Source organism: Triturus cristatus, chromosome 1_1, assembly GCF_964204655.1.
Source record: "Triturus cristatus chromosome 1_1, aTriCri1.1, whole genome shotgun sequence".
Classification (NCBI taxonomy): domain Eukaryota; kingdom Metazoa; phylum Chordata; class Amphibia; order Caudata; family Salamandridae; genus Triturus; species Triturus cristatus.
Genome location: NC_140579.1, coordinates 55,505,108 through 55,531,294, shown reverse-complemented (window position 1 = coordinate 55,531,294; position 26,187 = coordinate 55,505,108). Strand labels below are relative to the sequence as shown.

Sequence of the window (26,187 nt, the reverse complement as noted above, 5' to 3'; positions counted from 1 at the left end):
CAGGGCCAAACCAGTTTATATTTTTGTCTTCCCCTAAAATAATTGGCTTCTGATATTTACATTTATTTATTTTAGCCTTCAGTTGTAAAATCATAATGTACTGCTGCCTTAGGGTCAACTTTGGGCCTAGGCATGTAGTGCGCACTCAAGGTCTTGCGTTTGCTGAGGCCAAAATAAAATTAGGATACCAGACTCACGTACAGTTTTGTCTCTCAAGGCAAGGGTACACAGGCCTTAGTCAAGATACGTGATAGGGTGAGCAAACAGGGCCAAACCAGTTTATATTTTTGTCTTCCCCTAAAATAATTGGCTTCTGATATTTACATTTATTTATTTTAGCCTTCAGTTGTAAAATCATAATGTACTGCTGCAGAACTTTGAGCTGGATAAGGGTTGTGTCAATCAGTTCCGAGAGGGAGGAATTGTAATATGATTTAAACACCTGAAACGAAGAGAAAATGCAAGTTAAACTATTCTGTATGAAATGCTCAGTTGGTTAATGTGATAATTTCTGTTGATGTGTTAAACTGGAGGGTCGCTAATTTGAATCCTAGTTGGTACATTAGGGAATAGTGATTTGTATATTTACAGTGCTATAACGTCACAGCATGTGTGAGACACTAAGACCTTGTTCACCCTGTGTGTGCACTGTGTATTCATTCAGACCTTTTGCAGCAAGGGTTCCTGGTTATTGGTGTGTTCTTGTACTACAAGGTTTGGATTTGAAGGAAGATGTGTTTTGTGGGTTTGGTCATAGATACTAAGAGAATAAAGTGTTTTTTATAAACCATAGATGCTTGACAATGATTTCCACAGAACAAGAGTTCCTTTTGTTTTGTAAGTTCAGGACGGTTATTTGGAAAATGGGATGAAGCGCAATTGTCATCTGATGCAAATAAGCTCTTGGTTAAAGCATGTCTTTACTTCTTCTCAAAGTATTCTGGGAAGCCACGCAGTGCGGTGCGGCCATCACTCTTGGAGAAACAAAATAAATAACTGTCAGGTAAGGTTTCCTTTTACCCTGTTTCTTTTTCCTCTATTTGCTCTCTCGAGCTGTTTTTGTTTTTTTATGTCTCTACAACTTCCACTTTTGACTTCCTCACTACACTATTTGTGTTGCTATCAAACTTCTGATAATAAAAAAAAATTGCTTTTACGCAAGCCACTTTCTCATATTTCCTTATAATAGTACACTCAAGTGCCCAGCGAATTATCTCCAATTTCATAAATTGTACTATGCTTTTGTCTGCCTGCCTCTTACTTTAGGGCCTTTATTAATAGTAAGGGTTCTCTGACAAAGTGCATCACCGATCAAGGTTTTGTAACGGCGTGCTGCTTTCCTGTGTTCCTTCAAATGTCCTCCTAATATCTTTTTGTTCCCGCTATTGTAGCTGACCACCTGTGTACCCTGGCACCCACCTGATGGAGCCACGTTCCTCCAGGAACATGTTGGGGGCCTAGTGCAGGTCCAGTTGTTTTTCAGGTTTCGATGCACTGGCTGTGAGTGCTTGCCTCCCGTGTTGCCCAGAAGTTCCTTGACTATCTGTGCATTTGTCTCCTCCTCTACCCACTTGACACTATGCTCCTTCTGTTTGTTCTTTCTGCGTCTTTTCTACCTCAAGTGATACTATCCTCTCTTGACAGGTTCTTTCTGCGTCTTTTCTCTCTGCATCTCACTTCTACCTCATCATGTCCTCTCATTCTGTCCTTTTCTGTCTTGTCTGACAATTCACGGGTCCACCTTGGTCCCTGTCGTGAGAGTGGAAGCAAGTCTTTCATTCTCTTTCCTCTCTTTGTTCTGTTTGCCTTTTCTTGTCCCTTTTTGGTTTCCTTTACTGTTGTGGTGTTTTTTTTGCTTTGTCAGGTGTTGCAGTACCAGGATCTTGTTGGAGGAGTCTGACGATTATCAGGCCACAAAGTAAGTCCTTATCTTTTCCAAAATTTGAAACTGTGAATTCCGCTGAACTAACTGGACACAGCCTCAGTAGACAGGGGCATTTAAATCACAGAGTACAATGCCAATATGTTTGTTGAATTAAATGTCCCTTCATAGATTGCTGAAATAAGGAATAGATGAATCCTCTAAGTGGGCATTGGAGTAAACAGTATCTAATATTTTATTAAAGGTGTTAAAATATTTTCTGTGATGCTAGCCGTTGTCATAGAAAGAGTAAATTGTTGGTGTTGGATGCTTCTGAAAATCTGTGTCGCAATGTATGTGTAACTTGTGTTTCTTTTTTCGATATCCCCTCAGTTTGCTCTCGCAACCTTGAGTTCCAGTGCTTCCAAGCTCCATATCTACACAGTGTCCTAGAGCTGTTTCTCCCCTGTCGGAATTGCAGCTCAAACTGAGTTCCTATCTAATTTCAGTAAATGCCTTCTTTCTGCAAAGAAAGCAGTCATAAATATTATTTCTGTGTGTCCATTTATAGTCTCTAACTTTATTTGTACAAGTCACTGAAACATGAACCAAAAAAGAAATGTACTTTAGTGAAACATGATGAAAAGATTTATGTTGAAGAAATTAAAACATTCTACATTTTAGAGCTCTAAAAAGAAACAAATTATTTGTGCCAGGAATGGTGAAGAAAGGGCTGAATGTCAAAGTAATATCACACATTTTGTATGTTCATTATAAGTTGTCAAGTCACTAAAGTAAAATCACAAGAAGCAATTGCCAAATTTTCCATTTCAAAGTATGTAAGAACTAAAATATTGGTGACAATTAATATCCACGCAGTGTACTTGAGAGCAACTAATCAGTGTTGTAAATTCTATCTGATGGTTTATAAGGAATGTCTTGGAGACCCAAGCGCCTTTGCAACAAAACAGTATCTCTACACATGACGTGGCCGAATTGTGAGGATTACCAATCACCTCAATTTAAAAGAACAATCTTTCGTCTATGTCTCATGTGATACAAGTGGAGAGAATACATTATTTAAATGAAAGTAATTGTGAAAATGCTTTCCCTTTTGTCACTACAGCAAAATCGCTGGATTATCATTTTGAATATAGAAACATTTTCTCCAGGAACTCTGTCTCTTGGGTTGATCTCAGTTGTTTCAAAGTGTCTCAGACTGCCAAAGTCAATCATGTACCTACTGTAGCTTTAGCCACAGAGCCAAAAAAGCTAGTACTGGGATAGGAAGCTTAAAAGAGCAATCATTGTTGCATGTCTTGATCCCCGATTAATACTTGTATGAACAAATTTAGGTTAAATGTAAGCACTAAACCCCAAAGACCTTGTCAGTGCTTTTAAAACTCCTAAATCCAATGTGGAGTCAGAAAATGAGTCTAAATTAACTTGAAAGAACTGACCTGGGCATAACTTTGAGAAAATGATTCCCCGAAGGACATCTTAATAAAAAACAGGGGGATCCTCTGTGAAAGTGTATTGGGCAAGTTAGATAGACTGCCTTTAAACGTCGGAAAAACGATCTCCTAATAAATCTATGATTCATTAAATACAAATGTTTGGCAGAGTATGTGTAGTGTATTTAAAAGTTAATGCTGAGTGTAACATGAATTAATTCTGATTCTGAAATCAGATTCAGTCCAAAGATGAAATATATCCAGGAAAAAATCCAACTTGGGGATACACACAACTCGAATAAGACCAATGAATGTGAGAGCAGCTTTAGTTCTCAATCCCACCTCACTAAACATGAGAGAACTCGCAGTGGACAAAAACCTAATCAGTGCTCTGAGTGTCAAAAAAGCTTCAGTCATAAGGCTACTCTAACTCGACACAAGAGAATCCACACTGGACAAAATCCTGATCAGTGGTCAGAATGCCAGAAAAGATTCAGTATGAGATTTAGTTTAATTCAACATGAGAAAACTCACACTAGGCTAAAACCGTATCAGTGTTCTGAATGCCAGAGAAGCTTTAGTCAGAAAATAAGTCTCACTTACCACGAGAGAATTCACACTGGGCAAAGACCTTATCAGTGCTCTGAATGCTTGAAAAGCTTCAGTAGGAAATCTAGTCTCGCTCAACATGAGAGAACTCACACTGGACTAAAACCGTATCAGTGCTGTGAATGCTGGAAGAGCTTCAGTCAGAGCTCTGATCTTGCAAGACATGAGAGAACTCACACTGGAGAAAAACCGTATCAGTGCTGTGAATGCTGGAAGAGCTTCAGTCAGAGATCTGATCTTGCAAAACATGAGAGAACTCACACTGGAGAAAAATCGTATCAGTGCTCTGAATGCTGGAAGAGCTTCAGTCAGAGATCTGATCTTGCAAGACATGAGAGAACTCACACTGGAGAAAAACCGTATCAGTGCTGTGAATGCTGTAAGAGCTTCAGTCAGAGATCTGATCTTGCACAACATGAGAGAACTCACACTGGTGAAAAACCGTATCAGTGCTCTGAATGCTGGAAGAGCTTCAGTCAGAGATCTGATCTTGCAAAACACGAGAGAACTCACACTGGCCAAAAACCTTATCAGTGCACTGAATGCTGGAAGAGCTTCAGTCAGAGATGTAATCTTGCAAAACACGAGAGAACTCACACTGGAGAAAAACCGTATCAGTGCTCTGAATGCCAAAAACGTTTCTGTCACAGATCAGGTTTAACTCTGCATGAGAGAATCCATACCGGGCTCAAACCGTATCAGTGTTGTGAATGCCAGAAAACGTTCAGATTGAAACAAAGTCTCACTAAACATGAAAGAACTCACACTGGGAAAAAACCTTATCAGTGCTCTGAATGCTGGAAAAGCTTCAGTCAGAAATCTAGTCTCACTCAACATGAGAGAACTCACACTGGACTAAAACCGTATCAGTGCTGTGAATGCCAGAAATGCTTTAGTCAGAAAGTAACTCTCACTAATCATGAGACAACTCACACTGGGCAAAAACCGTATCAGTGTTCTGAATGCCAGAAAAACTTTAGTCAGAAAACAAGTCTCACTAAACATGAGAGAACTCACACTGGGCAAAAACCTTATTCGTGCACTGTATGCTGGAAGAGCTTCAGTCAGAAATATGCTCTTGCCCAACATGAGAGAACTCACACTGGGGAAAAACCGTATCAGTGCTCTGAATGCCAAAAACTTTTCTGTCACAGATCAGGTTTAACTGTACATGAGGGAATCCACACCGGGCAAAAACCTTATCAGTGTTCTGAATGCTGGAAAAGCTTCAGACTGAGACAAAGTCTCACTCAACATGAGAGAACGCACATGGGGCACAAACCTTATCAGTGAACTGAATGCCAGAAAACCTTCAGTCACAAAATGTATCTCACGCAACGTGAGAGAACTCACACTGGGCAAAAACCTCATCAGTACTCCTAATCCCAAAAAAGCTTTAGTGAGAAAGCTAGTTTAATTCAACATGAGAGAATCCACATTGGGCACATACCGTTTCAGTGTTCTGCATGCCCTAAAAGGTTCAGGCGGAAAACCTGTCTCGAAAAATCAAATGGGCGTGGGGAGGGGGTAGAAGCATGCGGAAAGGACACTCACCTTCCACAAGTGTAGCATGTCTTAATCAAATGAGAGTGAATTAAATGATTTACTGGTGTCTTCATGTACTAGTTGTCTACCTGAAAGCCTTAACCAATATTTTCCTCTGGTGGTGTTAACTGGTCACCATTATGATGTAGTATCAGGCGGCAGCATCAATTGGTTTCGCACATAGGTATTCACTTCCCTAGGTGAATACCACCTTCTTTCGAGGGAAAATACTGCAGGGATCTGTGTAGTGAAATATAAAATTGCCTCTTATATCTAAAAATTGGCATTTTCGTGTGATGCTAAGGACAACGTAAACGCCCGAACAACATCACCACCTCACTTATTAATCTTACCCCTGTATACTGCACTTCTATTAAACGTCAATTTTTAGATGAGGGTTTAGGGTAGACAACTGGTACAGAAAGACACGAGGAAATCATTAAGTTTACTCTCTTATGATTAAGACTGAAAACCTGTCTCACCCGACATGAGCCTTTACATTCTGGGCAAAAACCTTATCAATGCTCTGAATGCTGGAAAAGCTTCAGTCAGAAATCTGCTCTCTCTCAACATGAAAGAACTCGCGCTAGACAAAACCTTGTCAATGTTTTAAATGCCAGGGAAGCTTCTGCTGGAGATTAAGTTTGATCATTTGTTTTCTCGTTGTTTGTTTTCTGATGTTAAATCAGTTTTCTAAATGTGTTAAAAACTTCAGTTGTAAATGCAACCTCTCTTCATGAGAGAGACAATGTGGGAGAATAAAAGGAACTCGCTGTCGACACTGGGGGGGGGGTCGTGTTCAGGTTTGCAAAACCTTCACAGGTAGCAGCCACAAAGACATCAATTCATTGATTGTCCAATAATCTGTTTACTGAGAAAAGCACACAGCAAAGGATGGAAATGCTTGAATTAATGTAATTGCCTAATGACTATTTGTGGGCTCATTCCACTCAGTTTGTTTTGCTTCCTGAGTGTTAATAAGCCACACTGGACAAGGTCCAGTAGATCCCTAACTTTAAGGCCACACCCCTATGATCTGCAATGTAAGTAACTCAAACTGTTTCCACCCTTAATGAGGCTCACCAGGTAGCTGCAGCAGGATACTCTTTGTTGTAGGTCTCTGTGGGACCAACGTCTTTTCATGTTGATGCTACTTAGGACTGATCATTATGGAAAACTAAAGGTGATGAAGGACTGGTAGTTAATCTCAACAACATACACCACATCATTCTCTTATCTTTGTACAACTAAAGACAATGCCATCCATATGGAAACCATTCTTGGCCCCACCCTAGATAGTCATAATCACTTCTGTTCCGAGGTGACACAGCCCAGTATTACAAAGATCCACTTTACTGGCCTCTTTCCATTTTGCTACAAATTGAACCTACTTCCCATCTGCTAAGGAAAGTTTACAAGCTTTAGAATCACAAGGGAGACTCAAAAATCTGTGTTTTACATTGTTAGTACTACGAAAGTACTACAAATTGCTGTTCACAAACTATGTGCGGTCTTTCTGCCTCTCCCATCTTATTCTGTGTGGAGTTAACTATGTGCGGTCTTTCTGCCTCTCCCATCTTTTTCTGTGTGGAGTTAACTATGTGCGGTCTTTCTGCCTCTCCCATCTTTTTCTGTGTGGAGTTAACTATGAGCGGTCTTTCTGCCTCTCCCATCTTTTTCTGTGTGGAGTTGCTTGCTTGACTGCAGAGTTTCTGCACGCCTTAGTATACTTTTTAGTAGTAAATGTGGAAGGGACAAAGGGAAGGTGCTGTAAAATGAGAACTACTTATGTATAAAAAAGAGTGGCTAAGGAATGAGTAAGGAGCAGTTGAGGGCAGGACAAGCGCTCACCCACAAAAAGGAGTAAACCGTTTTCTATTTACAAGCAAAACTTCTAAATTTACTACAGCCATAATGTCCCTAAAACAGTCATAAATGTGGCCCAGCTCAGAGCTGGAGTAAGCCCAACATCACACATGGCCATCCACTGGAACTGCAACACCCTCCCATAAATAATAATGGCGGTAGGGATGTAAAATAAAACCCCATAGGAAATAATGTAAAACTAAATATTTTAATCTAGCTAAAAATCAAAATAAATGTAGTTTAATGGAAAGATATGTAAAAAGAAAACATTTCAATATGTTAAAATGTTTCAATTACGTTTTTTTAAATTTTAAACACTAATATAATATTCCTTTTTATTAAAGTATAATTGCATTTGTTATAATTAATTCTGTACATCACATTTAATAATTATTAATACATAATAATGTTTTTACTTTAGGTGGGAAACTTTTAATTTAAGCTTAGGAAAGGATATAATTTTTAATATATTCAACTTGGGTGGAGTTCTCCCTGTGTAAAAAATGAAATAAAAATAAAATATACAGAATGCTTTAAAAAGTACATTTTAAAAAAATTAAGTGTTTTATGTTAACTATTACTTTAAATTGTATATATTTTAAATGTAGAACCAAATAAAAAATGCTACAACACTATTAACTTGTATTTTAGTTACATAATGAATTGATTTTAAACATGTAAAAAAATGTTTATTTAAAGATCTGTTTTAAAAATTCCCACCTAAAGTAAAATTATTGTATTGTCTTATTATGTACTCAGAATTACTGAATTGCTTATGCACCTCTGTTCAGAGGGGACACAGCCTTAAAAAATGGTATGTATAGAATTAATTGAAATTATTATTTTAATAGTTACAATATTTTTTTTAATTTAAAGGTTAACATATTTTATCATGAACTAATTAATTTTGAAATATATGTAATTTTGTAGCATTATTTTGAATGCATATGTAGTTTTAAAAGTCCCAATAAATGATTTACATTTATTCTTATTTTCTATGGGGTTCTTGGGTTTTCCATTATTAGTGGTTGCCCATGCTCATTACACTCCTAAAGGTGAATAGCTAAAAGTAGGAGAGTTACTCTAAGATCATCCTTGCATGTTTAAATTACTCACAGGTGTAAGATACCTTTGTGAATACCCCTCAATGTGTTCAACTGGACCGAGGTGTTTCGTTTTTGTGGTAAAGCTAAACTGGATATGGGTACTAGGGCTGTTATTAGAGGAAATGGGATGAACTTGCGCGAACACCAGAGCACCTGTTCGATGTGTTTTTTTGACTGAGGAGGGGCAACGATTATCTCAAAGTAATTTTCCTGGACTTGCTACATCATTGGGCCTCCTGCAGGACTTTTGCAGCATCTACTCGATATAGCAGTAGTAGGCTCAGGTAATTTCTCCATGTTGTTAGCCAAGTTATCGTGATTTGCTTTTATATTTCCTTTCTCCTCTTCCTTTTACATGATTTTGTTGCATTTACCACCACATTGGCGCTGAAACATCATCTGCTGGTAACTGCTTCCGAGGAACTCTTATTCTTCATGTACATTTTTATATGATGAACAGTTTTTACCTTCGCTGTACGGCTCCACTGTAAGCACTGAGAGTCCAAAACCTGAAGTTCCTGTGCCTTCATCTGCCTTTTCCACTTGGATAACTTTGATCAACCTTTGAACTTGCTGTGATACACCCTGACGGTTATAAGTTTCATGTTTGAACTGTCAGTGTGAGCTCCAGTGTGCTGCTATTACTCACACAACGTTCCATGATTTGGTTCGGATAATCAACCTTTAACCATCTCCATAACTTGGAAGCTCTGAAGACCTCACAGCTGTTGTAACTGCCTGATTTTTGATGCATTTGATGGCAGTAGAAGCAGGTTCGACTTGATGACCCAACTCTACTTTGTGGGCATTTTTCACTTCGATCTTCTGACATTCTAAGACTTGATTCAGCCCTAAACCTTGCATCAAATTCCAGTGTTAATCATCATTACCACTACCCCCTGGAGCATGGGTACCGAGGTCATCTTCTATTTTGCATACAGATGTATTATTGATTCAGTGGTTCTGCTTTATTTTAAAATTAGTTTTCCTCTTTGTGGTGTTGAAAACATGACTATGAGCATTGTTTATTTTCTTTAGGGCAGTTGTTTTTTTGCTAATTAATAATCCTAAAATCACAGACCTGCTTTGGATTTTGCTCTTGAGTAATCATTAAATATTCTTTTTTTATCTAAACTTGGTTTGAATCTTGAAATTCCTCGACTCTTTTTATTACAAGTTATTGTCATTTGTGACTTCCACTGTTTTCCTTTAAGGCACATTTACCTTTGCTGAACCAAGTATGGGAAAAGCAAAACCGGCTGATTCCAGCTGAAAAGGTTACTGTCTTAGGCGAAATCTGTATCGACTGTAGATGCAAAAAGTAAAAACCATGAGGGGAGCTGTTGGTATCTGAGCCCCCAGATTTTTGAGTCTGCCGCTCTCTCTCAAACAGTTGAAAGAGCTAAAGATGCATCCGTCAGACATTCAGGTCTCAACAACTAAGACAGCCTGCTAATGTCAAACAACACTTGCAGTCACCTGAATCACTTTATCCTGTGCTGTGTACAAACATTTTACATAAACAAGTCTTGTTGTGCTTTGTGAACAGGCTGTCACCACCCCCCGTTGTATGCAAATGAGCTTTTGTGACCAGACACCCCAGGCTTTCATCTCTTCTAGTTCGGATAATAATGTGAACACTATAAGGTAATCATCAACAAGGGTTAGATTGAGAAATAATAGGCTTCCAAGTCACACAGCTGTGGTTATGTAGTTCTCTGTTAGTTTTCCAAATTTACTGAATTTGCAGCAACTCTCCAGGTTACTTTTTCCTCAGTATATTACTTTATATTACTCTTTGCTTTCAATCAGTTAAACACGTGGGGTTTGATATAGGATTTGTTTTTAGTGTTCTCAGACCATGTCAAAATCCCTCTGTCCTCAATTTGTCAGCATGTGTTTTGTCCTCATGTTGGTCCCGGATGGGCCTTCTCGAGGCTTAATGTGATGTTATATAATAAATCAGACATATGTGAAATTGATGGAGCTGCACATTGAGACAGAAATGCACCACTTTAAAGACTACCACATCATTTCAAATTAAAAGTTCTCTCTCACTCTTAGTAACCTACTTGCCCTCTCATCACATGTTGACTGGTTTTACCTTGGACCATATACAAAGCTCTGATGCCTTTCAATGATACAGCAAACAAATGACGGACGGAATGCTGACAATGCAAACATTCTCCCCCAGTCAAAATATCTGGGTTAAATCCATCGCTCTTTTGCCCACTACGCCACCACAGTTTAGACCCAGCCATATGCAAATCAGTCTTAACCCTGTGTTCATGGGAACATTCCAAACCGAACTGCCAGGCCAGGTCCTCCCTGGACCGGAAACAAGCATCCTGGAACCGGTTTCAGGGTATGTCACCCTTCTTCAGCCAGGCTAGCTTGAATCCAGTGGCAAAGTTAGCAAGAGACCCACATTTGGGCATACCCATCCCACTTAGGGCGAAAAGTGTTACAGCAAGCAAATGATGGACGGAATGCTGACAATGCAAACACTCTCCCCCAGTCAAAAGATCTGGGTTAATTCCATCGTTCTTTTGCCCACTGCGCCACCCCAGTTTGGACCCAGCCATATGCAAATCAGCCTTTCAATGATGGACATGGTATATTAATATGACATATGTATATATAATGTGAATTAGAACATTGGAATGTTGGCAGCTCCATTGAAAACAATGGAGTACTCCGGGCTTATAATGGCTGGTATAAGCCCGGAGCGCCAACATTCCAATGTGTCTTTGTTCACAGCTCTGGCTGTGAACAAAGACTTCAGGGAGCCGGAGGGGATTTGAATCCCCTCGCGCTCCCTGAAGGCTTCGTTTTGTTAGAACATTCTGCCCTCTAGTGGCAGAATGTTCTAATAGCCTTATAGCCCTTCGTAGCAGGGCTATACCGGCTTTTAAAGTCCCGCTGCTGTTGTTAAAGTCCCTCGCCTTCGGCTCGGGCCTTTAACGCTGCAGCGGGCCTTTAACAGCCGGTATAGCCCGCTACGGCGGGCTATAAGGCTATAATGTGTTCACACTTAAGTAGTACAAGTAGTACTCTTCTCCCATACAATGTGTGTACGGAGCTACGCTCTGTGTCTGGTTTTGTTAATTTGTGATTGAATGTTGTGACCAGATAAGGCGGACCCATCAAAGCACTCTCCTAAACTGTGTTCCTATTACTTGGTGTGGAGCTGGTAAACAACTGGAGCTGTGGCTGAAAGAGCCTATTGTATTCACGGATTGGTATATAGTGTGTTGAAAGACTGAGATCATACTCCCTCATTACCTGGTTCGGATGTGAGCAGGATTATGGTTGATGCCGGGGCCAAGAACATTCTGTTAAACATGATATATCTTGGCGGTTGGACTGAAAATCCTTCATCGTGCAGATTGCCAGTGTCTCTCCCTGTTTAAAAGCTCCTGTGTGTCGTCTGTAACCAGACAGCACCATGCTCACATCTCATCACATATGTAAAGGAGTGCTAGGCTCCTATCCTCCCTGTGCAAACATGCTAGTGTGCTGTCTCTAACCAGGAACCACCAGTCTTGTATGTAAATGAGCCTGTGTGCCATCTCTCACCCGGCTCACTTATGCATATTTACACTCGCTATGTAAATGAGCATGTGTGCCGTCTGCACCCAACATCCCTAGTTTCATGTTTCCTGTCTATGATAAGCTTGTGTGTCATATGTAACCAGGCACCACCAGGCTCACATATCCTGCATATGTAAATGAGCACCAGACTAATGTGGCTCCTCCCTATGTAAACAAGTGTATGCCATCAGTAATCAAGCATCACCAGGCTCACATCTACGTATGTAAATGAGCACCAGTCTAAAGTGACTCCTCCCTATATATATATGTGCCATCAGTAACCAGGCTCACATCACCTGCATATGGAATGTGCACCAGGCTCATATTCCACTTCCTAATGTAAACCTGTGTGCCATCTGTGACCAGGCAACAACACTCCCATGAGTCCCCCAGACGTTCAAGTGAACGTGTGTGCTGTTAAACCAGGCACCACTGGGCTCACATCTCCCACCATTGTAATACAGCACCAGGCTCTTATCACCCCTTCGCAGAGTAAACAAGCCTGTATGCTGTCGCTAACAAGGCCCACCAGCCTCATGTCAACCCTCTTTTTGTAACCAAGCTGGGGGGCAATGCCCTTCATAATTGAAACAGCCAATCCCATTTCTCCTCCTTATGTAAACAACATTTTGGCACTCTGTACCCAGAAACAACCAGGCTCCTATCTCTCCTCGTTATGTAAATCGTCCTATTACGACCCGGGCTAATTTTGTGCCCCATAAATGCTGCAGTGTTAGTGGAAAGCGAGTGTTGATGGTCTCTGAAGGCACCCACTGATGAACATCTAAAGCAAGTAGGCGATACAAGGGATATAGTCCCCTCTGCCATACATTATAAGGATATTGCAAGTCACTAAGGAGTTCTGTGACCATATAGAAGAACAAGACTAGACAGAGCTCCTTGTTAAGGGCATGGAACGCAGATGTGATTTGAAATATCCCTTTGATGCACAGCTGGGGGGACTTTCAAATTTATAACTCATCGGATAGACAAATCAAGGTGCCCTTTAATGTGAATAGTTGAGTGATACTGGCAAAGTTCAAACTTCCAAGGATGAAAGTGTCACAAATTTGCAGGCCCTCCACCCCCTCCGACCAGCAAGGTTGGATTTCAATCCCCCTGGTGCAAGGACTCAGTTCCGTGCACCAATACAAATTGGAAACCACAGTGAACTGCGACCGATAGTCAAGTCAAGTCAAGTCAAAGAATTTATATAGCGCACTACATACCCGGAAGGGTCTCAAGGCGCTTAGGGAGGGGAGGAGGATTACTTGTCAAATATCCACTTTTTAAGTTGCTTTCTGAATGCTAGGTGGTTCTGGGTAAGGCGAAGGTAAGTGGGGAGTGAGTTCCATGTTTTAGCAGCCAGGTATGAGAAGGATCTGCCTCCCATTGTGGTCTTGTTGATGCGAGGTACAGTGGCGAGGGCTTGGCTGGAAGAACGTAGTTGGCGGGAGGGGGTGTAGAAGGACAGTCGTGAGTTGAGGCATTCTGGTCCGATGTCGTAGAGTGATTTGTGTGCGTGGGTTAGCAGTCGGAAAGTGATCCTCTTATTGACGGGTAGCCAGTGGAGGTCTTTCAGGTGACCAGAGATGTGTTCGTTGCGCGGGATGTCTAATATGATCCTGGCTGAGGCGTTTTGGATTCGTTGGAGTTTCTTCTGGAGTTTAGCGGTAGTACCTGCGTAGAGGGTGTTTCCGTAGTCCAGTCGGCTCGTGACCAGAGCATGGGTGACTGTTTTTCTGGTTTCGGTGGGGATCCAGCGAAATGTTTTTTTGAGCATGCGAAGAATGTTGAAGCAGGATGAGGATACGGCGTTGACTTGTCTGTACATTGAGAGTGAAGAATCCAGGATAACGCCTAGGTTCCGTGCGTGGTCTGTCGGGATGGGTGCTTTTCCAAGAGCTTCCGGCCACCAGGAGTCGTCCCAAGCAGAGGGGGAGGTACCTAAGATGAGGACTTCTGTTTTATCTGAGTTCAGTTTCAGACGGCTGTGTTTCATCCATTCGGCAACTTCTTTCATTTCTTCGTGTAGGTTAGTTTTGACGGTGCTGGGGTCATTGGTGAGAGAAAGGATCAGTTGAGTGTCATCCGCGTAGGAGATGATGTTGAGGTTGTGTTGGCGGGCGATGGTCGCGAGGGGACTCATGTATACGTTGAAGAGGGTGGGACTGAGTGAGGATCCTTGTGGTACGCCACAGATGACTTCAGTGGCCTCGGACTTGAATGGTGGAAGGCGGACTCTCTGGGTTCTACCGGTGAGGAACGAGGTGATCCATTCAAGTGCTTTTCCTTGTATTCCGATATTTCTGAGGCGTTGTAAAAGGGTGCTGTGGCAGACTGTGTCGAAGGCTGCAGAGAGGTCGAGGAGGATGAGGGCGACTGTGTCTCCATTGTCCAGTAGAGTTCGAATGTCGTCTGTTGCTGCGATGAGGGCGGTCTCAGTGCTGTGTTTTGCTCGGAAGCCGGACTGTGAGGAGTCAAGGGATTTGTTGGCTTCGAGAAAAGCGGCGAGCTGGTTGTTGACAGCTTTCTCGATTACTTTGGCCGGGAATGGAAGGAGCAAAATGGGGCGGTAATTTTTGAGTTCGGTGGGGTCCGCTGTGGGTTTTTTCAGAAGGGCGGTGAGTTCAGCGTGTTTCCATTTTTCCGGGAAGGTGGCGGAGTTGAAGGAGCAGTTGATGACGTCTCGGAGGTGTGGTGCTATGACGGAGTCTGCTTTGTTGAAGATGTGGTGAGGACATGGGTCTGTGGGGGATCCTGAGTGGATGGAGTTCATCAGGCGGATGGTGTCCTCAGTGGAGATTGGGTTCCAGTCGATACACCACCCACTGAGCATTACTCTGCAGGAAGTGTTTTCTTTGTCGTTATCAGTCCCACTAGATGAGTTCAAGAACAAAGTGGAACTCTGGACCATCTTTAGTAAGTGAACATCCCACTCAAAATTGCATTAAGAAGCAGGGGGTATGCTTTAAAATGAAATGTTGACTTCTAAAACCCAAGAGTGGTGTATAAAATATAAATGGAATCAAACAGAATACGAAAATAAATGCAGTAATGTATTACATGGTTAGAGAAAACAATATGGACATTTCTAACATGGTTTGCTTTTTGTACCACCCCGCCACCCTCACTCGGCTTCCAAGCGCTGTGCTAAAACTTAGCAGAAGCGGCAAATGGAGAGCCTGTAGATCAAAGTCTGTAAAGTGAGTTTCTTGAGATGGATCGCACAGCATCCCTTCTCTCGGGCTTTAGCTCTCTCTATTGCAGTTTGCAGAGGTATGATGAACAGGGCAAGGCTGAAGGGCACCGCTCTGCACCAATCCCGGAGCCCGTCTCCGACTGTTTGTCATTGCAAACCAGGATGACGTCTGGTATGATAGCTCAATTGTGAAGGCAGCCCAGTATCCAGGGTGCATGGTGTGTCTAGTCTGAGCCTAATCCCGTATAGGAGTAAATGGCACAACCAGAGTATTGCCACCTTAAGAGGGGCACAAGTCGTGTCTAGTCTGCCGCTCACCTCATACAGGAGAAACTGCACAACAAGGGTATTGCCACTGTAAGGGGGAGTACAAGTTGTATCAAGTCTGATCCTCCCCCCATACAGGAGTAAAGGGAAGAATAAATAGTGTTGTCGCCTTAAAGGGACAAATGATGTCTAGTGGTATCCTCACGCTGAACAGGAATTAAGGGCACAAGCAGGGAAATGCAACTTTGGGGGCAGGGGCCCACAAGCTGGGTGTAGCCTGATCCTCAACCCATAATGAAGTAAAGGGCACAGCAGGGACACTGTCACCCTCAAGGGATGGGGGGCAAGTTGTGTCTAGCCTGATCATTGCCTCATACAGGAGAAGTTAAACGAGGGTTTTGACACCTAACGGAGCTGGCTAACAAGTTGTGTCTGATCGGAACCTCGCCCCATACAGGAGTAAAGGGCATGCTTCAAATCCTGTGGCCTAGGGGCCGGGTCGAGAGGGTTTAGATTCCTAACCCACAGGTTGATGGACTTAGTATAGTGCACCATCACGAATTAAGGAAGTCCGTGTTAAATGTAACCCTGCACAACCCACTGAGCATTCCTGCCGGTGTGGTTCTTGATGTCAAAATTTTGTCAACAGTTTATGCTATAAAAATAAAAACATTGATATTTACAGCACATAATAAAACAATCAGATTTTTTTTGGCCTCAAAACAACTTAAGCACAGTTCATATAAATACTACACTTTGGGTATCATGCATGATCTGATTTAAAGTCCAAACGGATGACATACATCACTATTAAAACCAATCAATTATATCGAGCGGTCATTAGATCTTACAAAACGTACCAGCTAACAAGCTCCTACCTAGGTGCAGGTACCGGAGTCTATGTCTGCTAGTTACCTACTCCGAGTAGTCATACCTTTTAGGATGCCTGACAACTGTCTTATAGTCAACAGAAAAAAAACATCAGCACAAGACCACATAATTACAGTTTTGATGACAGCCCGATGGAAATTAAACCTCAGATACGGATCAATGGATGGCCGATACTTATTCAAGCATTTTATAAAGTGCAGCTGCACGAAGAAATGTGCAACAATAACTCTCGATCTTCCGTCCAGTCAGCAGGAGGATCCAGGCTGTCGATTGTGCCCTAATTCCTTTAACCCTTTCACTGCTAGGCCTTTCCCCCCACTGTGCTAAGCCCTTTTTTGGGGCTATTTGGGGTAGTTCGCGCATAGGCCCCTGTAAGGTATCCAAGCCAAATTTGCATCCTTTTCTTCCAACATCATGGGGATTTTAAAGGTATCCAATTAGCCAAAATACAGCTTAAATTTGGGTTTTGTTTTAAATTGGGGGAGAAAGTGCTGCAGAAGCAAACGTCTGTCTTTTTTCCTAACAAATTGTATTAACAAAGGATTTGTGGTGCTGAAATCACCATCTTCCCAGCTTTCAGGGACAGGCAGGCTTTTATTCTACACAGTTTTGGCATCCTAGCATTTTACTAGGACATAGCCTATTTTAGCTATTTTTTGTGCTTTCAACCTCCTTCCAGTTAGTGGTAGAAATGGGTGTGAAAGCAATAATGGATCCTGGAAAGCTATACATTTCTGAGAAGTAGACACAGTTCTGAATTCAGCAAGGGGTCATTTGTGTAGATCCTACAAGTTTTGTTATAGGAACTAACAGTTAAAATTAAGAAATGTTGAAAATTAGTTGAAAACAGCCATTTCTACCAACGGTTTTACCTGTAACTTCTAAGTATGAAAGATTTTTTAAAGCAATATACCATTACATCCGCTAGACCCTTCAGGTTGTGGGGATATATAGGACTTGTAGGTTCACCAAGAACCCGAGGAACCCAGAGCCAATAACTGAGCTGCGTCTTGCAATGGTTTTTCATTGTGTACCGGATATATAGCAATTCATTTTGGAAAAATTAAAGAGTGAAAAATAGGTATCAAGGAAACCTATGTATTTCCGAAATGGGAACAATATATAGAGTTTAGAAGCAGAAGTTATTTGCACAACTCTAGAATTGTGGGTACTAGCCTGTGAATTACAGGACATTTTTCAAATTGACTTCTTTTTCACACAATGTCTTACATTTGGAAGGCAGAAATGCATAGAAACTCAATAGGTAATAACAGTTGTTTTACAATTCTGAGTTCCCCCAAGTCTCCTAAAAATATGATACCTCACTTGTGTGGGTAGGTCTGGTGCCTGCAACAGGAAATGGCTCGAAACGCAACATGGACATATCAAATGTTTCCAGTGAAAACTGAATCATTTTTTGCAAAGTGCCTAGATGTGGATTTTGAACCCTAGCTCAGCTGGCACCTTGGGAAACCTAGCAAACCTATATATTTTTAAAAACTAGGTACCCAGGGGAATCCAGTGGCGACTTGTGTGGCTCTCACCAGGTTCTGTTACCTAGAATCCTTTGCAAACCTCAAACTTTGTCAAAAATAACACATTTTCCTCAAATTTCTGTGATGGAAAGTTCTGGAATCTGCATGGATCCCCAAACTTACACCAACCCAGAATTCCCCAAAGTCTCCCGATGAAAATGTACCTCACTTGTGTGGGTAGGACTAGTGCCCATGACAGGAAACGGCCCAAATTGCAATGTGGACAGATCCCATTTTTCCAGTGAAAACTGACCCTTTTCTTGCAATGTGCCTAGCTGTGGATTTTGTACCCTAGCGCTGCCGGCAGCACATAGGGGAACCTAGCAAACCTATACATTTTTAAAAACTAGACACCCAGGGGAATCTAGGATGGGGTGACTTGTGTGACTCTCACCAGGTTCTGTTACCTAGAATCCCTTGCAAACCTCAAACTCCGTCGAAAATAACACATTTTCCTCACATTTCTGTGATGGGAAGTCCTGGACTCTGCGTGGATCCCCAAACTTCCATGCACCCCGCATTTCCCAAAGTCTCTCAATCAAAATGGTACTTCACTTCTTTGGGGAGGCCTGGTGCCCGCAACAGAAAACGTTCCAAAACGCAACGTGAACACATCACATTTTTCCAGTGAAAACTGACTAATTTCTTTGCAAAGTGCCTACCTGTGGATTTTGAACCCTTCCTCAGCCGGTACCTAAGGAAACCTAGAAAACCTATATATTTTTGAAAACTAGACACCCAGGGGCATCCAGGATGGGGTGACTTGCGTGGCTCTCACCAGGTTCTGTTTCCAAGAATCCCTTGGAAACCTCAAACTTTGTAAAAATAAAACAAATTTTCTTCACATTTCTGTGATGGAAAGTTCTGGAATCTGCAGGGAGTCACAAACCTCCACCCAACTAGCATTTACCAAAGCCTCCCAATAAAAATGGTACCTCACTACTGTGGGTAGGCTTAGTGCCCGTGACAGGAAACGGCCCAAAACGCAACGTGGACACATTGCATATTTCCAGTGAAAACTGACCCTTTTCTTGCAATGTGCCTAGCTGTGGATTTTGTACCCTAGCGCTGCCGGCACATAGGGAAACCTAGCAAACCTACACATTTTTAAAAACAAGACACCCAGGGGAATCCAGGATGGGGTGACTTGTGTGACTCTCACCAGGTTCTGTTACCTAGAATCCCTTGCAAACCTCAAACTTTGTTGAAAATAACAAAATTTCCTCACATTTCTGTGATGCGAAGTCCTTGACTGTGCGTGGATCCCCAAACTTCCATGCACCCTGCATTTCCCAAAGTCTCTCAATCAAAATGGTATTTCACTTGTGTGGGGAGGCCTGGTGCCCGCAACAGAAAACGGCCCAAAACGCAACGTGGACACATTGCATATTTCCAGTGAAAACTGACCCTTTTTTTGCAATGTGCCTAGCTGTGGATTTTGTACCATAGTGCTGCCGGCATCTAGGGAAACCTAGCAAACCTATACATTTTTTAAAACTAGGCACCCAGAGGACTCCGGGATGTGGTGACTTGCGTGGCTCCCACCAGGTTCTGTTGCCCAGAATCCCTGCCAAACCTCAAACTTTGTCAAAAATAACAAATTTTCCTCATATTTCTGTGATGGAAAGGTCTGAAATCTGTGTAGATCCACAAACTTCCACCCATCCCGCATTCCCCAAAGTCTCCCGATAAAAATGAAACCTCACTTGTGTGAGTGGGCCAAGTTCCCGAGGCAGAGAAGAGTCCAAAACGTAATGTGGAGACATCAAAATTAGCTATCACACATACCATTAGCCAAGTGCAAGCCCACACACACCGCCAACAAAATGCCAGCCAAAGGTCAGTACACACGGACCTTCTGCCAAACTCCAGTTCACACAAACTCTCCCTGGTTTCTAGTGGTTTTCGGGCCCCCGCTTCAGGGGTAGATGAGACTAAATATATCACAGAAACAGCCAAAATGTGTGCCTAAAAATAGGGGAGGGACCCGTGTCTATGGGGCTTTTCTCTGACATGCCCATATACCTATCCCTGGTTCCTAGTGGGCTTTCTGCTATGGCCCTGATCTGCCTTCCGGGGGTGGCTGCAGAAATACTTTTTTGGGTGTGGCGGCATTAGCATGCCCATTCTGGACAGCCCCAACCCCCACAACATAATCCCTGGTGCTTAGTGGGCTTTCTGCTCTCTCCGGGGTCCAGATCAGGGTCTATTGCCCCCATCTGTCCCTAGTGTGCTTTCTGCACCCCCCCCCCGGTGGGGGGGGCAGATCGGGAGGCATTGCCCACAATTGCCTCCTGGGGGGACAGAAAGACTGCAAAGTATTTTTGGGGGATGTGGGGGCATTGCCATGCCCATTTTGGACAGCCCCCACCCCTATATGCATTATTGGAAAAATCCTTGGTGCCTAGTATGCTTTCTGCCCCCATCTGACTCTCAGGGGGTCAGAAAGACTGTGGAAATTGGGGGACAATGGGGCAGCAGCATGCCCATTTTGGGCAGCTCACACCCCTATAGACGTAAAGAAAACAGATCCTTGGTGCCCAGTGTGCTTTCTGCCCTTTCCCCCGGTGGGCCACATTGGGGGCTATTGCCCTAATCTGCCTCCTAGGGGGGCAGAAAGACTGTGGAATTTGGGGGGCGGGGGCGGTGGGGGCACTGGCATGCCCTTTTTGGGCAGCCCTCATCCCTATAAACATAAAAATAAAATATCCCTGGTGCCTAGTGTGCTTTCTGGTCCCACGGGGGGTAGATCGGGGATATTGCTCCCATCTGCCTCCCAGGGGGGCAGAAAGAACGTGGAATTTGGGGGGCATTGGCATGCCCATTTTGAGCAGCTCCCACCCCTAAGAAAAAAAATGTGCTTTCTGCCTCCTGGGAGAGTGGGGGGCAGATTGGGGGCTATTGCCCCCATCAGCCTGCCGGGGGGGGGAGAATAGAAAGACTGTATTAGCCCAAAATAATGGGAGAGCAAAAGCCCTTGTCCAAGGGGCAGCTCCCCCCTCCGTGGGGCCTATGAATGATTGCCCTCCTGAGGTGATCCCCAAGCAGGGATCTACTAGGGAGGGGTACCATTGAAAAGGGGAGACTCTCCCCTTTCCAATGGTACCCCGCCCATCTGTCTTGGTGCTTGGGGGCTGAGATATCTGCCTGAGCACTGAGGCAGTAAAACTGAAACTGAGTTTCCGTTTAAGTTTCTCCAAAACGACGTTATCGCGACGTGGGCGCCGATCATCATTTCAGATTTTTTTTTAGAACACCCTTTAGGAGCTGGGGTAGCTCTTCCCCAGCTCCCGAGGATGTTTTGACAGAAAAGAAATCCCTCTGGTGCCCGCACCAGAGGAATTTCCTGTGCCATGTGCGCAGACCGCCGGGAACTGTCCAACGCACATGAGCACTGGTGCGTCGGACGGCTCCAGGGCGTCCGACGCACTGAAGGGGTTAATGTGGGAGTCAAGTCAAGCTCCATTTTACAAGGGGCAGATATATAAAAGGGCGAGAACAGCCTCCAGAGACAAACAAAAAATAGCAAAATCCTCACTAGCAGTTGGTTTATGTTTTGAACCCACTTCCTTCTCCGTTCTCTATAGCAGGTCTTGTGACCTTTCAAGCAGCATACATATATGAAGCAACTGCCTGGTAAATAAATCTCTATATGGTCAGTTCTATAACATAGCAAAAGTGCTGCACTGAAGCATCTCAGATTGAATTTTTGAAAAAGTGGACGTAGGTAGTACTTTAGGATTTTCAGCGAAATATCACACAGCAGCATAAAATGCATAATCTCATGGCCTCCTAATGTACAGAGACACATGTCAGATCCGCCTACAAGGGATTTATTCCATGATTTAGTAAAGGCCCGTACAAGAAGAGTTCCTAATCTGAAAATGAGAAAGAAACCCTTTTTCTCAGGAGGGAACAGCAAGTCCCAGAATGGCTCCCTGCTGCTTTTGCACGCAAAACACAAACCCTGAGCTCCAAAGAAGCATTTTGTCACGTGTGACACCTTCAGTAGGATTTTGGTTTTTAGCTCATGATGTTTTGCGTTCTGAAGGATGTGCCTGCCTCCTTTTTCTGTAACTCGGGAGCAGAATGTATACATGCCAGCAGACCCGATTCAGGTGGGAATCTCCTGATTTTTTAAGCTAGAAATTGCTTTATTTTAGTAGTCCCCGCCTAAAATTACATCTGCTTCAATGAAAGTCAATGGAGGAAATCTATTTCTCTATTTTATTTTCAAGATCGCCTACTTTCCTGTTCTAAAACGTAGGCATGTGATTGTCTCTACCGTAGTGCACTCTGTAAGCATCTGGTTTCACAATACTTGCAAGACCTTCCTGGTTCCAACTTGGGGCCTCGTTTATAGGTTGGCAGATGGGTTATTTATTTATTTTTAAAATTTATAAAGCGCAACGTATGCCCGTGGGCGTCTTGGCGCTATAACTCAGCTAATGCCTCCCTGATGACGGAAGCGAATTAAGAAATAATGAGGTACAGAAAGCATCTACTGGTCAAAGAGCCAGGTTTTCAGCAATTTCCTAAATTGGAACAATGTGGGTGTAGATCTAATCACCAAAGGAAGAGTGTTTCAAAGTCTGGCTGCGGTGTTAGTGAAACATCGATCTCCCCAGGTGACAGTCTTAGACCGTGGCACCGCTAGTTGGTATGAATTTTTGGATCTCAGTTTGCGAGTGGGGGAATAGAAAGAAAGCTTCTGTTTAAGAAACTCCGGCCCTAGCTGATGGAGGGCTTTGAACGTGTGACACAAGGTTTTAAATCTGATCCGGTTTTTGACCGTCAACCAATGATAATTCCTTATTACTTGCGTAATCGGTTTAAATTTGGGGGTCCCAGATAGCAGCCTTGCCGCCGCATTCTGGACCAGTTGTAACTTGGCGACCACCCGACATTGAGCATTTGCAAGTAAACCGTTACAGTAATTAAGAGATGACAATATCAATGAGCTCACTGCAGTTTTCCTAGCACTTTCTGGGAGAAAAGGAATTATTTTTCTTAAGAGTTTAAGTTTGTAAAATGCTGAGGAAGCTGTTTGGTTGGCGTGATTAACAAAATTTAGTTTCTCATCAAAGATGACACCTAAATTCCTGACCTTCTGAACTGGAGTTGGTGTCGCTCCGAGTAATGGAGGCCACCAAATAGAAGACCACAAGGGTGATAGTTTACCGAAAATAATCACCTCAGTCTTCTCGGAGTTCAGCCTTAAGCAATTACAGGCCATCCACTCCTTAATTGTCAGCATGCTCTCCTGGAACTGGGCCGCTACCCTTTCTCCGTCATTATTGATAGCTAACACCAACTGAGTGTCGTCGGCGTATGTTGTAAGGATCATCCGGTGGGTCTTAATGACCCTAGCTTAGTCCAACACATAGATGTTAAAAAGTGTCGGACTTAGGGACGAGCCCTGAGGAACCCCACAGGGTAGGGCCAAGTCTGCCGATTTAAAAGGCCCAAGTGTTACGGCCTGAGTTCTGCCTGACAGAAATGAAGCAAGTAAGGCTCCAGCCTTAGAGTGAATGCCCAGCTCAATGACACGGTCAATCAGGATGGAATGATTGACCGTGTCGAAGGCCGCTGACAAATCCAACAGCACCAGTACCGCCGTGCCCCCCTGGTCTCTGATGGTTCTAATGTCATCAGCGGCTTTGATACGTGCGGTCTCCGTGCTATGCATTTTCCGGAAGCCGAACTGGGAATCATCAAGCAGGACATTTCGTTCAATGTATTCCGAGAGTTGATCGTTCATTACTTTCTCGGCCACCTTAGCTAGAAACGGCAGGCTAGCAATGGGCCTGTAGTTTTTCAGCAAATCTTTATCCAGACCAGGCTTCTTGAGCAGTGGTTTTAGTAGCGTGTTTTTTAGCCTGTCTGGAAAAATCCCGGATTTAAACATTGCATTACAGATTTGCATGATGGCTTCGCTGATCAAATCAATTATTGGGGAAAGAAACTTTGGGGGACAGGGGTCAATGGCCGAGCCTGTTTTAATGAGTTTAATGATGTCAACTATTTGATCTTCATTTATCTCTTTGAATTGAGCTAGTGTGCACTCAGGGTGTTTACTTCGGGGACTAGGAACCACGGTCATTATTTTGTCAGTCACTGCGAACTCGGAATAGATATCATTTACTTTCGAAAAGAGGAAACTTGCCAAAGCGTCACAAAGCGCTTGAGAGGGCGAGGGAACCAGGTCAGGTAATTTCCCAGCCAAGGATTTCACCACCTCATACAATTGCCTACTTGAATTTTTTGCATTTTCAATTTGTTCCTCATAAAAAAAAAATTTGGCCTCATTGATCATTTTTTTATAAATGAGCAATGTGTTTTTATATAGGATTTTACTTTCGCTATCATAAGACCTTCGCCAAATTCTTTCATGGTTCCTACAAATTTGTTTTTGTTTTCTTAACGTTTCAGAGAACCAGGGTGCAGACGGCATTTTCCTATTTCTGGAAATAGATTTAAGAGGAACCAGTGTCTCCACTGCACTACATAGCCAGTCTGAGAATTGGTGTACAGCTATATTAGCATCTGCAGAAATGGTCGGACGGAAATTGATTAAGGATGCCCTCAGGGTCACATCATCAACATCCTTCCAGACTCTGAAAAGTTCTTGGGTTAAAGGAGCCTGTTTTGGTGTATAGGTCTGGGTGATGGAAATATTACTCAGTATGGCAAAATGATCGGACCAAGTAAGAGGCAGTATATCACTTACTGTTATCTCTTTTGTGTTGGAAAAGATACCGTCTAATGTATGACCTGCCTCGTGTGTGGGTACTGTTATCAACTGGGTCAATCCTAGAGTACTAAGATCAGCCATGAGAGATTGAGTTTCGGTATCTTCCATTTTTTCCAGGTGGAAATTTAAGTCCCCCAAGACCATGAAGGTATCCTCAATTGCAAGGGGTTCCATAAGTGACATAAAGGTGGATAGAAATTCGGAACGAGCACCCGGAGGTCTGTAAATAAGTGCTCCTTTAAGATGGTATGAAGGGGTGAGCTTAATAGCGAAGTTTAAGGCTTCGCATGTTTTAGAAACAATGGGAAAAATTCTAACCGGGAAACTATTCCGGGTAATAATGGCCAAGCCTCCGCCTTTTTTCCCTTGTCTATCTTGCTGGTATACAGTGAAGCCCTGCGGCACTGCTACCACTAAATCGGGGTCAGACGCCTCATCCATCCACGTCTCTGTGACAAAAAGCAAGTCTATTTTTTGTCCTGAATCAGGTCAGCAACCTCCTGCCTATGCCTGCCTAAAGAGCGGGCTTTGATAAGTGAGAAGGTGAACTTCTTAATCATAGAATTGTAGGCTTGGGATGAAATGGCTTTGGTGTTGACAAAAGGTAAAAGAGACTTACAGCCAGGGCAGCAGGTGCTGATCACTGCGGCATTGGCGCCTGGATCATACTTAGGGCACACAATCCCACTAGAGGGTCTCAGCTGCAATAAGTCAACGATGAATATGTAATCCAATCTTGCGTTGCTGGGCCAGGGGTTCTGGCGCTGGGCGCAGGTCCGGCGCGTACGAGCGCAGACGGGCACGCCTTTGGCGCGCCGCCGGCGCGCCCGTTGCGCCCGCCCGCTGCGCGGATGGGATGACGTTCCCTTTTTATCCAGTCTGGAGTAGGGCGGGAATTAGCCAGCTAGTGGCGCGCCACCCTTTGTTCCCCCAATATGGCGGCTGCTCACCTCTAATCCCAGCGTCAGCACGTAGTCTGCTGCTCTGGAGCGGCGTAATGAAGCGACTATGCTGCAAGCCGACTCCCGAGCTTTAAAAACCAGCCAAAAATGTAAGTAAAATGATTCCAAATTAAATACAAATGCACACAATTAAAATCGTTGCTGAGCCCCCGGCTTCCGCCTCAGGGGTGAGACTTATTAGAGAGTCAGCGCGTTCGCGCTACAGGGATGTTAATATAGCCTGGGAGGGCGGGAATCAGCCAGCTACTGGCGCGCCACCCTTTGTTCCCCCAACCCTGCGGCTGCTCACCTCTACTCCCAGCGTCAGCATGTAGTCTGCTGAGCTGGAGCGGCGTAATGAAGCGACTATGCTGCAAGTCGACTCCCGAGCTTTAAAAACCAGCCAAAAATGTAAGTAAAATGATTCCAAATTAAATACAAATGCACACAATTAAAATCGTTGCTGAGCCCCCGGCTTCCGCCTCAGGGGTGAGACTTATTAGAGAGTCCACCACAAATGTGACAGATGTCCTTTCCACCTTACTCAAAGAGCATTTATCCT

General features: G+C 43.3%; 1 pseudogene across 1 annotated transcript; it reads left to right on the top strand.

Annotated features, from left to right (window-relative positions):
- Positions 1-934: 934 nt before the first annotated feature.
- On the top strand, positions 935-9,575 carry LOC146869373 (uncharacterized; annotated as a pseudogene). Its single transcript, XR_014959351.1, has 3 exons — positions 935-1,003; positions 1,865-1,918; positions 2,255-9,575. The product of XR_014959351.1 is annotated as an uncharacterized LOC146869373 (transcript).
- The last annotated feature ends 16,612 nt before the right edge of the window (positions 9,576-26,187 follow it).